This window comes from Chrysochloris asiatica, unplaced genomic scaffold (genome assembly GCF_000296735.1).
Source record: "Chrysochloris asiatica unplaced genomic scaffold, ChrAsi1.0 scaffold00008, whole genome shotgun sequence".
NCBI lineage: Eukaryota > Metazoa > Chordata > Mammalia > Afrosoricida > Chrysochloridae > Chrysochloris > Chrysochloris asiatica.
This window is the reverse complement of record NW_006408526.1, coordinates 23,211,998-23,225,769: the sequence shown is the minus strand read 5'-3', so window position 1 is coordinate 23,225,769 and position 13,772 is coordinate 23,211,998.

Genomic DNA, 13,772 nt, shown 5'->3' with positions numbered 1-13,772 from the left:
ATGAGGCTGTATTGAAATGGAGACTTCAGGCTGGGTTTCTCTGGGTCCAGAAATCAGCCTCCCCTTTTCTGTTTCTGGGCTCCTCCCCCTACCACACACACATCAAACACCCCTGGGAGTGTCTGGGAGAGAGATTCTTTGAAGAGGGTGGTACAGGGCTTGTGAGAGGAAGGAATGGCAAGGGTGGAATGTGGGCAGCTGAGACCTATAAATCTGTTGGCCTTTCAAGAGGACAAAGCCTCAGGCAGATGAGCCTGCGGGGTGTTGGGGGAGGTTGGGCCAGAGCTCTACCACTCGGAAAGAGCTTGGGGCAAGGAAAGGACAGGGCTGGGGAAGAAACCAAGGCTGGATCACTGGGTTGTTTAGTGGAGAAGAAAGGGGAGATGTCTCTGGTTCCTGTCACACATAAGATGTTCAACTTTTTCTGACATGCTCTCAAATCTGACTTCTTTACTTGAGTGTAGTTGGATGGCTGTGATGGGCTAAGGTGTGTGATTTCCTATGAGGGGGGAAAGCTCCTCATTGCCTCCCAAGTCTAGGGGAAACTGGGTCAATGAGAAGAGGCGCTCTTCTTCCTGAAAATGAACAAATTCTCAGGGAAGAATACAGGAATTCTAGATATATAGGGCCCAGGTGAGCGATAGCATTAGCCAACATCTGGGTTTCAGGCCTGTCCAGACCAGTTCCTAGGATTGGAAGCCGTTCTCCTCCCACGATCCCCTCCACAGCCACCCCCACCCTCCGTCTGTGTGATTTGATTTGTGAGGGGGAGGAGTACAAATACACCCTGAGATCAGAGTGGACTATTCTGGATGCCTTCCTCTGGGGTCATTTTACTGATTGGTTATTCATCTGGATGTGGGAGAAGGGACGGGGAGGGGGACATGCCTAGCTGTCCATTAACTCCTTCATTGCCTGTCTCTCATTCTCAAATGAATGCTTAAGCTGTCACCCCTGCTTTAAAAGAGACCTGGGAGTGCAGTGGTTGAGCGTCCGACTGCTAACCTGAAAGCTTGGCGGCTGAGACCCAGCAACTGCTCCTCAAGAGAAAGATAAGCCCGTCTGCTTCTGTATAGACTAACAGCCTCAGAAACACTAGGGAGCAGCTCTCCTCTGTCCTGTAGGACTGCTATGAGCTAGAATTTACTCTGGGTGGGTCCTTTACAGTCACTTGGCATCTCTAGTGTGGTTAGGTATCTGGTCTCTGCTCCACCATGTTGCTGTTGTTTGGTGCTGTCAATTTGGCTCCAACTCATAGTGACCTTGTATAAGGTTTCAGAGGAGGAGCTGGTGAGATTGAACTGCGACCTTGCAGTTAGCAGCCCAGTGCTTATCCTAGAATGCCACACCAGTATTCCCTACTCCACCATACCCATCTACAAATCTAATGATAATAAAAAAGTCCAAGGAACTCTTGGGCTGGTGTTTTACATTTGTTTGACATGCAATAGACAGGTTATAAAGAAGACAAATGATTGGTGGAGAAACATCTCCCTATGCCAGGAGAAGAAGCAGACAGAGATAAATGGAAGGAGATGCTCTCTAAGATCCGTAGTCATTTCCTTCTCTTTTCTGGGATGACTCAGTCTGTCTTCCTTTTGAGCCTCTTCCTCCAAAGATACAGCCAGATGGAAGGGAGACCACAGGGGGCTGTCCAAACAGAAAGGATGAACAAAGACATAGAAGGAGACACCAAGTCTGAACTGGGTTGAGGGAGGTGGCAGCACCCCTGGACTTTGCGTAGGGGGTGCTGGTCCTCAGGTGTGAAGGACAAGAAGGGGGAAAAGGTCCCTGGGGCCCCTGTCCTTGAGCTCTCCTCATGGGCAGTCTGGGGTAATCTGTAGCAGCCAGCTACCTGGCTTTCACAGATGACAGTTCACACCTGAAATAACTTGTTCCAAGGGTAGTTGATTATCAGTGACTCAAATTAAACCTCTGAAAAGGTTTTCTTTCTCTCCCTTTGTAGGTTTTGCTGCTTATCTCCTCCCTCGGATAGCTGTATCAGTCAGATGAAAGCTGCCTTAACACCCTAAAAATAAGTCAATTTACAGAGAATCTAAGGGGTGACTAAGCTCTAGGGGCAGGGGACTCCACCTCCCAACACTGAGAACCCAGGATTCATCCTCCCTTGGCCACAACCCTGTACATCTCCACCAAATCCCCCCTTTCTCTCTTTACTGTTCCAACTTTCCTGGGCTATTAAGAACTCTTTCCTTCACTCCAGTCTCTCCTCATTTCAGATGGTTTGGGCTTCTAAATCAGGTTATCTCCGTAGTCCTCATTCTTGTAACTGAATTATCTTTGCATGAGTACACAGAGGTCCGGGCTTGGTAGGAGGGGGTGTCTGGCTACTCCCCAAGCTTGGCCTGAGCAGGCTTCTAAATGATGCTTCTGGTTCCCTCCTCTACTCCCCAGCACAGCCTCATGGTCCTCAGGGAGAGAGGGCAAGGCTGCCATCAAGGAGGCCGCCCACAGCCCAGCCGGGCCCAGAGCCAGAGGATCAGAGAGGCCAGCTCTGTTCTTGGCAGGAAATGAGGGGCCGGCATATAAATGCCACCCAGGCTGGGATAGAGATCTGTGGAGTGGCAGCAGCCCTGTGTGGGTGAGGTGCAGGGGAGCAAAGGTGACCTAGAGCTTCCTCTCTGGCAGTACTGTTGGCAGTGCCTGCATTGGCCAGCATCCCATGTTTGGGGCTGGACCAGGCCAGGGGAACCTGCTCCATGTAGGTGAATCTCAAACTTACTGAACCTCAGAGTCATTTGGTAGTGAGCAGTGTTTAAAAGGCATTTTCTTGAATCCTAGTCCAAGAGTTTGAGGGCAGGGATGATTTGATGATAACAACCTCATTGCCCACAGGGAAGACTGGATTTAATTCCCGGCCATGTACCTCATGTGCAGCCACTACGTGTCAGTGGGTTTGCTTGAAGTTATACCACCAGTAAGGTCATCCACGGTGGACAGAAAGGTTTCAGCGGAGCTTTCAGACTAAGATGGACTGAGAAGAAATGTCTGGTGATCAATCTGCTTTTGAAAATCATTCAATAAAAACCCCATGGATCGAACTGTCTCAATCTACAACTGGTCATGGAGACAACACAGGACAGGGGACAAGGCAGCAAGTTGTTCCTTTGTGATGGGTCACCATGAGTTAGGGGCTAACAACATCAAAGGCCCAGTGTCCATTGCCCCCTCCTTGTCCTTCACATCAAAGTTCAGGGGGGCTTCCACCTCCCTCACCCCAGCTAAGGCTTGGTGCCTCCTTCTGTATCTTTGCTCATTCTTTCTGCTTGGATGGCCCCTATGCGGTCTCGCTTCCATCCTTAATTGCATCTTTGGAGGAAGAGGCTCTGATGGAAGACAGACTGGCTCACCCCAGGAAAGAGAAGGAAATGACTGTGGATCTTAGAGAGGTGCTTCTTCCATTTATCCCTGTCTACTTCTTCTCCTGGCATAGGGAGAAGTGAGCGCCAGAGAGATTAGAAAAACTGTTGGGGTCATAGAGAAACAGAGCTTCAGGGAATAAGGGGCCTAGAGGTAGGCACAAACTCATGGCTCACTACAATCTCTAGCCTGTTTAGAAACTAGCTCTGCATAGCAGGCTGGGGCCAGACTGAGGCCGGGCTGGACTGGGCATTCTTTTGTAGTCTAACTCAATCCTTGAGGCCATCATGAGAATGCTCCCCACAGGACAAGCTAGCCCCCACATTGATCCTGTCTCATCTTTGTGTAGACTCAGCTAGACAGAGGCACATAATGTGTGGCTAACATTGGGTCATTCTTCAACACTACAGCTTGCTCTGAAATCCTTTAGCTCAGGAGAGAATGGTTGGCAGGGAGCCCATTCATGGGGTCTTTCTGGAAAATTCTACCCACACGGTGCTTTTGTGGTGCTCTACTCAACAGAAGCTGCAATAAGAGTCTGTATAGTGTGTTTGTGTGTGGATTGAGCAGCTGTTAGAGTTTAATGAGAGGCCACTGACTTTGTGGTCATCATCTCGTTTCACTTCTGCATTAAAGCAGGAAACACCCAATCTTTTAACGTCCATGAAATAATCAGCATTCTCAAGCACTCTTTGTAGTGCTCTCTGTACTACTCCCAAGACAATTCTAAGTTGGACATGATGGTGGAACAGGAATTCCAATGCATTTTGGGGCTGGACATTGGCCAAACAACCAATTCACTGGGTCCAGAGATTCGTGTTGAGTTAGTACCTTCTGGAACACGATGAGGAACACTGGTTCTGTGGACACTTGTGCAATCAGCCTTCAATGTGTGGAGAAAGATGGTGGGTTGAGAGTTAGAGAGGACTCAGACAGAGCAGAGCTTTGAAGTGGTTCATTCTTGTTCGACCCTTGCTGAGAATTTACCATTTGGCTCCAGATTTATTGAATCAGAACCAATATTTTAACACCATCAAAATGGGTGGGTGTCAGTGGTTGGAAGCTTTAAGCCTGGTGATATTCCAGACCAAGTCAGTGGGGTCGAGTTGACATAGCCAGGACCTAAGAATCACCTGTGGATCTATAAGAATCAGTTGGCACCTTGTTAAAATGTAGATTTTGATTCAGTATCTCTGGTGTGGGAATGCACACTCTCATCAGGGGGCTGAACTAAACTGAACCGGTTTGAAGCTCTCCCTCAGAGACAGAGAAAAATGCTCACTTGAGCTGAGAGGGGAGGCTCCATGGGAAAGAGCCCAGGTAATGGAGCTAATGGAGCATTGTCTCCAAAACACAGCCCTGAGGCCACATTCATGTCTTCATGGACTCAAAGCTGCCACTCTTCTTCAGTTACATCAGCAGAAGGGGATGGGTTGAGGAAACCAGACCTCCCTGATGAGTTTGAGTCTATGGATGAGGGTTCTGGTTTCTTCTCCCTTTCTCAACAGCCTTGTGGTTGGTGTCTTGGTGGTTGAATGATTCCTTCTCTATAAAGCCCTTGTTGTCTCTTCTGGTCAGACACGAGTGCTTCTTCCCTTTCAGTTATCTCTGTATAGCATCATTATCACATTGTATCACATTTGACACAGGTCAGGTTCATGTAAGTGGGGAGATTTTTTTTTTTTTAAGTGTTTATTGCAAATTATGTGTTAGTTTACATGAGAGAACATTATCCATTATCCTTACATTCATCCCATCGTATTTCACTTCACTGCAATGATTACAAGCCCCTGCATGCATCATCAAACACCCAAAGGGTATACCCCACTTGCCTGCCCCCCAACCACCAACACACAGCCCCTCTCCCTCTCTAAGTCCAGAGGCCCCAGCCATTCCTTCTCTCCACATCATCATCTCTGCCTCCATTCCTGGTGTCACTGTCTCCCCAGACAGTGTCTAACTGGGGAGATCTTGACAAGAGCCACCCCATCTTACCACCATGTGGGTTCAGGACATAGCTCAGCTAAGATCTCTATTAAAGTTATTGAATGGGTTGTGAGAAGGATTCCAGGAGCTCTCTGCCTAGATGGATTTCCAGGAAGGTCCTTTGTTGGCAATGTGCTCTCTTCCCCTTGCCTTACAGTAAGCAGAGGGCTTAGGCAGACCTCAGAGAACCACCCCTCCAAATGAAAAGGGATGTGGCTGAGCAAATGGTGTTTGTGGGGAGGACACACAGAGCTGACAGCTGTTCAGCTGAATCATGAAAATGGCGCCCTGACTGGGTAAGGATCTTGCTGCCCAACATTCCACCCAGGGTTGGAATGAGAACCATGAACCTCCTTCTTGCTTCCCTCCCAAGTGCCTGTTCCGTCCCTCTCAGCTGTTTTCTGGTCAGCCCATCTAGGCAGAGGAGGCTGTTTCCTGGCATCCAAGGTTTTCATTGCCATGAGTCAGGTAGAAAACCAGCTTGCATCCCAAGGAGAAAGTGAAATTTTATAGGCACACAAAGGTAAATATTGAGTGTGATTGCTGCTAATTAGCTGCACAAAGGTCATTAGCATTAATGAGAATCTGCCTACGTGGCCGATTCGCTCCGCAATGAATTTCTCTGGCCTGGGCTCATGGCAGGGGCTCAGTGCTCCAGTGGCTGCTGCAGTCTTTGTGATTCTTTGGACTTGTGGAGAGAGAGGGAAAAAATAAAATAAAAAAAGGAGGGGAAGGCTAGAATTGCAAAGAAGCTGCTTCTTAAACATTTCATTGAAACAAGAACACAAATTTCAGATTAAAGAGATATTAAAACATTTTCCTCCTAAACTAGTCATATCCTCTACCCCGAACTTTGGAATACGTAGGTTGTAAAAAAAATAATAAAAGAAAAAAAGAAAAGATAAGAGTTGAGAGGGAGAATGATTCTAACCAAGTTTTTTTTTTTTTTGAAGCACTTAAATGGAGTGGTGTGGTGTTGTGGGTTAATGCGTCAGACTGCAAAGCCATGTGCAAGGTTGGTGGTTCAAGCTCACCAGCTGCTCCTTGAAAATGCTATATAGGGTTGCTGTGGATTAGAACCGACTCGACGGCACTTAACAACAACAAGTATGTACTATGTGGTGCTGTGGATTAATGTGGTGAACAGCAAGGTCAGTGGTTCAAGCTCACCAGACACTCTTTGGAAACCCTGTATAGACAGGGTTTCAAAGTCGGAACCAACTTGATGGCACTTAACAACAATGTACCAGGCATAGAACCAATATATTTTACATACATTATTTGTCTAGTCTTCACAATAACCATATGAAGAGGAGTATATTAGTATTCTTATTTTGCTGATGAGAAAAATGAGGCTTAGTGGGGATAAGTAGCTTGACCAAGGTCTCACAGATAATAAATGGAGGACCTTTGTATTTCACCCAGTTTTTCTCTCTCCATTAAAACTTACCTGTCCTCTCTTTCATTTTCATATATCTCTTGTCTCTGCTCTCTAGAAAGCTCCCTCACATGACAGACACCTCAGAATCATATGAATCCAATAGCAGTAGGCCAGATGGGAAGAGACGAGCAGCAGAAGAGCTAATGAGAGATACTAAGGAAGTAGATACAAAAGCAGTCTCATGAATTAAGTCTAAAGGTCCATCTAAGGTTAGAAACAGAAATGAATAGCAAGGTTAATAGCCGAGAGAATCAAGAGCAGGGTGGGCCAGAATTAAGTGGAAAAAGTGTGGTAATGAACTGAGACCAATCCTTACCCCTCCATCAGGAAAGAGATTTGAGGATCAAAAAGATTCTAATAGAAGCTGGTACCTACCATCCCAAAAGGCTCAGGTATAGCCACTCATATCTAATGTGATGGCTCTTAAACTGTAAGCTGTGCTCAGGAAGGGGTCAAAAGCTACTTAGCACAATAACTCAAGGGTAATTTTTCTTTAAGGGGCAAGGTCAAAATCATATAAAGAAAAGGCTGTGCTTTCTTTATGTGAGATCAGACTTGAGGAAAAAGAATCATCACTTTAGTAAAGTATGTTTGCTTCTAAGGAAACCAATGAGAAAGCTAGTCCAGATGAGTGGACTAAAATAAGAGCACCCATTATTCCCATCCTTGTTAAGACTACACATAAACTTTCTTGAGTTTTGATGACATAAGAAGCAAAGGAGAAGCAGACACTTTCCTTTAGTGGGATGGAAGTGGTTTTCAGAGGAGAGGAATGGTCTACTGACTGGAGGGCTTAGAAGAGGGATCATCTGAACACCTAGAGAATCAGGACCCCTCTCCTAAGGTGATAAAAAGAAATAAGCAAGACTGAAAGTCTTAAGCTGGAATCCTTCTGCACGACATTGTACTGAGAGATCTGCCTGACCCTTCAGCAAAAGAACTGAGACTAGGTCAATGGGAGCCCAGTGTGTTGTATCTGTTATATCTGAAAAATCTGATAAGGCACAAAGTATGTAGTTATGGTATTGGAGAAGAATATTAAAAGTGTCATGAAATGCCAAAAGAACAAACACATGTGTGTTAGAAGAAGTGCAAGCAGAATGCTCCTTGGAAACTCATACGTTTTGATAAGAGTCAGATTTTGTCTTTCATACTCTGGGCATTTCTCGGGAGGGATCAGTTCCTGGAGAAGGGTATCATGTTTGGTTAAGTGGAGGATTGGAGAAAAAGAGGAAGATCCCCCAATGAGATGGATTGGCACAGTGGTGGCAGCAATGGGCTCAGGTGTAGCAATGATTATAAGGTTGGCATGGCAGCAGACAGTGTTTTGTTCTGTTGTACATAGGGTCACTATGAACTAGTACTGTCTCAGTGGCACATAATAAACAACAACAGTATAAGGAAAAGACAAGGTTTCTGCAATGCACAAGTCCAAGGACCATCTAAACACATGGGAACCATTGTGGATGCAACCTATTAGGGCTTGGCAGCATGGAGTGAGGGAGAAGATGTGCTTTCTGATCAGTTTGTGGGAGGTGGCAGACACTCGCTGGTTTTGTATGCCCAGCAATGTTTTCCCTTCTTTTGGTAGAGAATGTTGATTTTCCATTGGGGATCTTTCTCTCCTGACATTCCACCTCCTTGGTCACTATTCCATGATGTCTTCATGGAACTTTAAATCTGGGGCTTAAGGTAGTGAACCTCTCTTTAGAATCTGAACCATGAGTAGAATGATAAAATGTCAGAAAGTATTGGAGTGGCTGGGTTTTTGATGACAGCACACTTTGAATATTGTTTATGACTCCCAGGGTCACCGCTAGCCTTTTGTGATACTTAAAGAAAGGCACACAGCTCAGAGAATTGAGGTACTTTGGATCAAAGAAAAGAACACACTTTCTCCAGGAAGACAAAAGCTTGGAGCACAGAAAGCAAGTTGAAGTGGTACTGTGGGTTAAGTGTTGGTCTGATAACCTCAAGATCAAATCCATCAGCCACTCAGGGGGAGAAAGACGAGGCTGTCTGTTCTCCTAGTTATTTACAGTCTTTATTTAGGAGCAGTAGGTTTGGCATTGACTCAATGGCAATGGATTTAGTTTGGTTTTTGGTACCTGCTGAGCCTGGGCATCCAATTAATTTGTAACCCTACATCATTGGAATGGCCAAGTCTAGTTCCTCAAGTCTAATTCTGATGTGTTTTCTATAAGGGAGCTTCAAAAAGTGAAAAAATTCATTATCTTTTCATCCATTTTTCCATTAACTTTTTGAAGCTTCCTTGTATTCTCTAACTAGCCAGTCCCTTCAGCTTTGAGGCAGAGTAGGTTTTGTTGCTTGTAATCAAAGAATCTTTAAAGGGTGTATGGGAAAATATAGCAGAGAAAGGGCTGGAGAGGCACCAGCCCCCATTGTGGATTATTCATCTGAGGTAACACTGGAAATTCACTTTCGTGGGAACACCTATTGATCATTCATAGCCAAGAAAATGAGAGAAATACAGAAGGTTACAAAAGTTAACTTCCTAATTTTTATTTCTAATAGATAAGTAAATGCACTCATGTATGCAAAGAAGCATGGCAGGACCCTGCCACACATAGGCCACTCATGAGGTTCGCTTCTTGTTTGGGTGGAAGGTGAGTAAGGCATGAGAAGGAACAATGCCAGATGGTTCAAGTCAGCTCAATCTTTAAAATAAAAAATTATTTGCTTCCATCATGAGGTCCTCAGGTCCAATGAGCTCTCCCTTCTTCCATGACATACTTGTCAGGACATTTTAGAAGCTCCATTTATACTGTCAATGTGTCATCCCTTGTCTTCTTCCACCACCCTCACCCCCCAGTTTACACTACTTCTCTTCTTCCCTTCCTCTCTCCCCTCTCCATCCCTAACCCCATACTGAAAGCATGAGGAAGGAAAAGGTATAGTGTGTGGTTTGGGTGATGATAGACTTTGAATTTGAATACCAATTTGCAATTGAGTCCTGGTGTGGTGCTGTGGGCTAATGTGTCAGACTGCAAAGCCTTTTGAACTGCAAGGTTGATGGTTCAAGCTCACCAGCTGCTCCATGGAAACCCTATACAATGTCACTATGGGTCGGAATTGACTCAATGGTACTTAACAACAACAACAACAGTTAAGTAAAAGAAGGCAAATTATTTACTCTTGTGAGAAGGTTTGTCCTCATTTGTAAAGGGACATCGTATCTGGAGTGGACATTAGTTGTTTTTGTCATTCAGTATTTCTCTTCTGTATCAGGAACCCCACCCCTGATATACAACCTGGAGCTCTGCAGAGTTCATGTTATATACTTACTCTCTGGAGAAGACCAGGAGACTCAGACTTGCCTTATTAGGTGCTATGTCTCCTAGGACCGAAGCCAATTTATGCGACCATGTGACCCAGTCTAAGTCAGTGAAAGTCAGGCCCAAGACCTAGAGTCATACCACTGGGAAAGATAGATTTGCTACCTCCTAGATTTAAACCCCTTCAGGGTCACTATGAGTCGGAAGCACCGTGATGGCACCTACCAACAAGATTTAAACCTGGAACAAACTGCTGAGTTTTGTATGCCTGGCAATGTTTATCTTCTTTTAGTAAAGAATGTTGATTTCTCATTGGGGATCTCTCTCTCCTAACATTCCATCCACTTGCTCACTATTCCATGATGTGTTCATGGAACTTTCAGTCTGGGGTTTAAGGTAGTGCATCTCTCCCAAGTCGAGGAAAGCTGCCAGGCAGTGGTCCAAACAGGATAAGCAGAGCTGAGAGCGGGAGAGAGGCCAGGTCCTAATGACGTCATTTGAGCTGTTGAAAGACATAACATATAAAGATTCCTAGATTTGGATAATTTTTTAGTTATATAAAGCAATTGTCCCCTTCCTCATTTCTTTTTTAGATTTTTGTTGTTTTTATGTGCCCTGGAGTCAATTCTGACTCATAGCGACCCTATGTAGGGTTACTGAGAAGCAACTAGTGGGTTTGAACTGCAGAGTTGTGGTTCGCAGTCCACTGCTGATCCTACAGCGCCACACCAGGAATCCTATGTTAGATTTATGGTTTTGAATACTTGCACCTGAAAGAGTCCTGATTAATATGATGCCATTTACCTTATAGGATTGGTGTAGAAATTAACATTGAATATGAACAACGGCTGGAATATCATAGATGGTAAATACATTATGACCTGTGTCCTTTTCATTGTTCTCATTACCAGTTGCTGTCAAATATCCCCTCTCAAGGTCGCCCCATGTATGTCCGTGTAGACCTGTGAGTAGAACTGTGCTCCTCAGGGTTTTTCCATGGCTGCTTTTCAGAAGGAGATCACCAGGACTCTAAGGAAACTCTGGATGGACTTGAACCTCCAATTTTGGTTAGCAGACCAGGGGCTTAACTATTTGCGCCACCCAGGAACTCCCATTGTTCTTACTGTTACTTTTCCCAGGTGCCCCAAGGCCCACCTCTTCCTCTTTTCTCTCTTCAACCACATGTTCCTGGGAGATTATACTGGCAGGTATTTCTAGAAGTGAAACAGGACCTCTGAGGAGGAGACCAGAGACCAAGCAGGTCTTCTTGGGTGATCCACAAGGTTGACCTCAGCAACAGCAGGGAACAGGGCTCAGATTCTGCAACCTAAGAATTTGCACTCTGTAGACCAAGACTTCCTGTAGATGAACCAACCCCAGGAAGCCTATGCCTCACAGCTCTCTACCCAGCCAGATCTCCTTAAGCACATCCTAGAAGGTGGGACTGGGGGTGGAATTGAAGAACAAATGAGCAACATGCTAATTCCATGCAAATGAATATCTATTTTGAATCTACAGTTTGGACATTTTTTCTAAGGAGGGCTGAGGCAGCAGGTAGATATCTAAAGGGGGAATGGGAGATGGAGAGGTGTCCCTAGGAGCACACTGGGGTGCAGGCAGAGTTGTCCACAACCACAGTCCCTAATGATATTTGATCCACTCATCAGTAAGAATGAAACATGAGTAGAAAAAAAAAAAAAAAAAAGAAAATGGTTTAAAGCCAGGAAAGGTGTGCACCAAAAAAAAACAACCCCCCCCCCAACCCTCTGCAATGAATAAACTAACAGATGGACACTTAATTCAATTTACATCTAATCCACCCCAGTACCAGGAACTTTGGCTAACAATGAAGACCCTGGGGATGGGAAGGGGTCCCTGCAACTGAGAGACTGATTAGGGCAGTTCAGGTCCCCTCCCCAACAATGCCCCTATGTCTTTAAGGGACCCAGATAGGTGCTCTTTTTTTAAAGCTTCTCTCCATTGGGCTGATTCTGAATTCATGTTATGATCCAGGGAGCAAGGTTCTCCGGCAGAAATGAGGTTGGTATTGCAATTGACTTGAGGGCACTTAACAACAATATTATGGAGGCAAACTGACGCTTGGGACATACTCCTCCTCTCCCCAACCAGCACAAGGAGTAAATAAGGCAAAGTAGCCTCGGAACTGGGATTCAACTGGACGTCTGCCTGAATCTGAAACTTGCATTTTTTTCTACAGTATCATCTGCTTCTAAAGCCTCGTTTCCAAGCCCTGCTTTGCCATCAGCAAACTGCTTGGATCATGGTTAGTGACTTTGAATCTCTAAGCCTTGAGATTCCTCATTTGCTAAGTGGAACTAATAGCCACATGGAGCCTTCCATTGCTACTGTGAGGGAGACACCAAGTGTGTGAATGGGGAAGCATTGTGTAACCTTTGCTGTTCTGGATGGGTTCTCCCTGTTAGGTGCTACTTAACTCTCCTTGCCTCTAGGGAGCTGACAGATGGGGTATGGGCACTAAAAGCAATAACCAAATGAGAATAGCAGTGGCGTTTGATTAAATAGCCCGGTGGTGCCAAGCTCTGGGAAAAGCCAGATCCTGAAAAATCTTGTGATACCCTACCCTAGCCTGCAAGAAGAGGGGAGAGATGTGGCCATTCTTCTGATCAACCCAGGACGTGGATGGAGGCCTGCCTTAGCCCACCCAGGGCCAAAAAGCAACAGAGAAGCAGTGTGGACAAGTTTGGTTCTAGAAGGATCTAGGTGTGCCTCACCTGGAGACAAGAAGGAGAGCCCTTTACCTCTGTGCAAAAAAAGCATAAAGGGCAGGATGGAACTTTAAAGGTTCAGGACTCACAGTGCTCCTGAGTGTGGTTAGGGTTATACTGTCACCTCCCAATTTCCCACCTGTGGCAATAAGTGCAGGTCCTAGGGTGGCCCAAATGGTTTGTGCTCTACTACTAACCTTATGGAGTCTTGGTGTGGCACTGCAGGTTAATGCGCTGGACTGCAAGGTCACTTTGAACCACAAAGTTGGTGGTTCACGCTCACCAGCCGTTCCTTGGAAATCCTATACAAGGTCGCTATGAGTAGGAACTGACTCAAAGCACTTAGCAACAGCAATGTTGTTGTTGTTAAGTGCCACTGAGTCGATTCTGACCCATAGCGACCCTGTATAGGGTTTCCCAGGAGCTTGAACTGCCAACCTTGCAGTTCGAATGGCTTTGCTGGCACATTAAACCACAGTGCCACACCAAGAGTCCAGCAACAGCACTAACATAAAGGTTGGCAGTTCATTTCCACCCAGCAGTGCCACAAAGGCCTGACAACCTGCTTCCATAAAGATTGTTGTTATTGTTGTTAAGTGCCTTTGAGTCAGTTCTAACTCAAAGCAATCCTGTATCGGGTTTCTAAGGAAGAGCTCTTGCATTTGAACCGCCATCCTTGCCGTTCAAATTGACCATGTGGACTAGAGCTTATCTTACAGCACTATACCAGGACTTCACAGTGCTCTACCAGGACTCACAGGAAAGTGCTCCACCAGGTCTCCACAGTGCTCCACCAGGACTCCCAGCAAAGTGCTCCACCAGGACTCCACAGTGCTCCACCAGGACTCCCAGCAAAGTGCTCCACCAGGACTCCACAGTACTCCACCAGGACTCCACAGTGCTCCACCAGGACTCCACAGT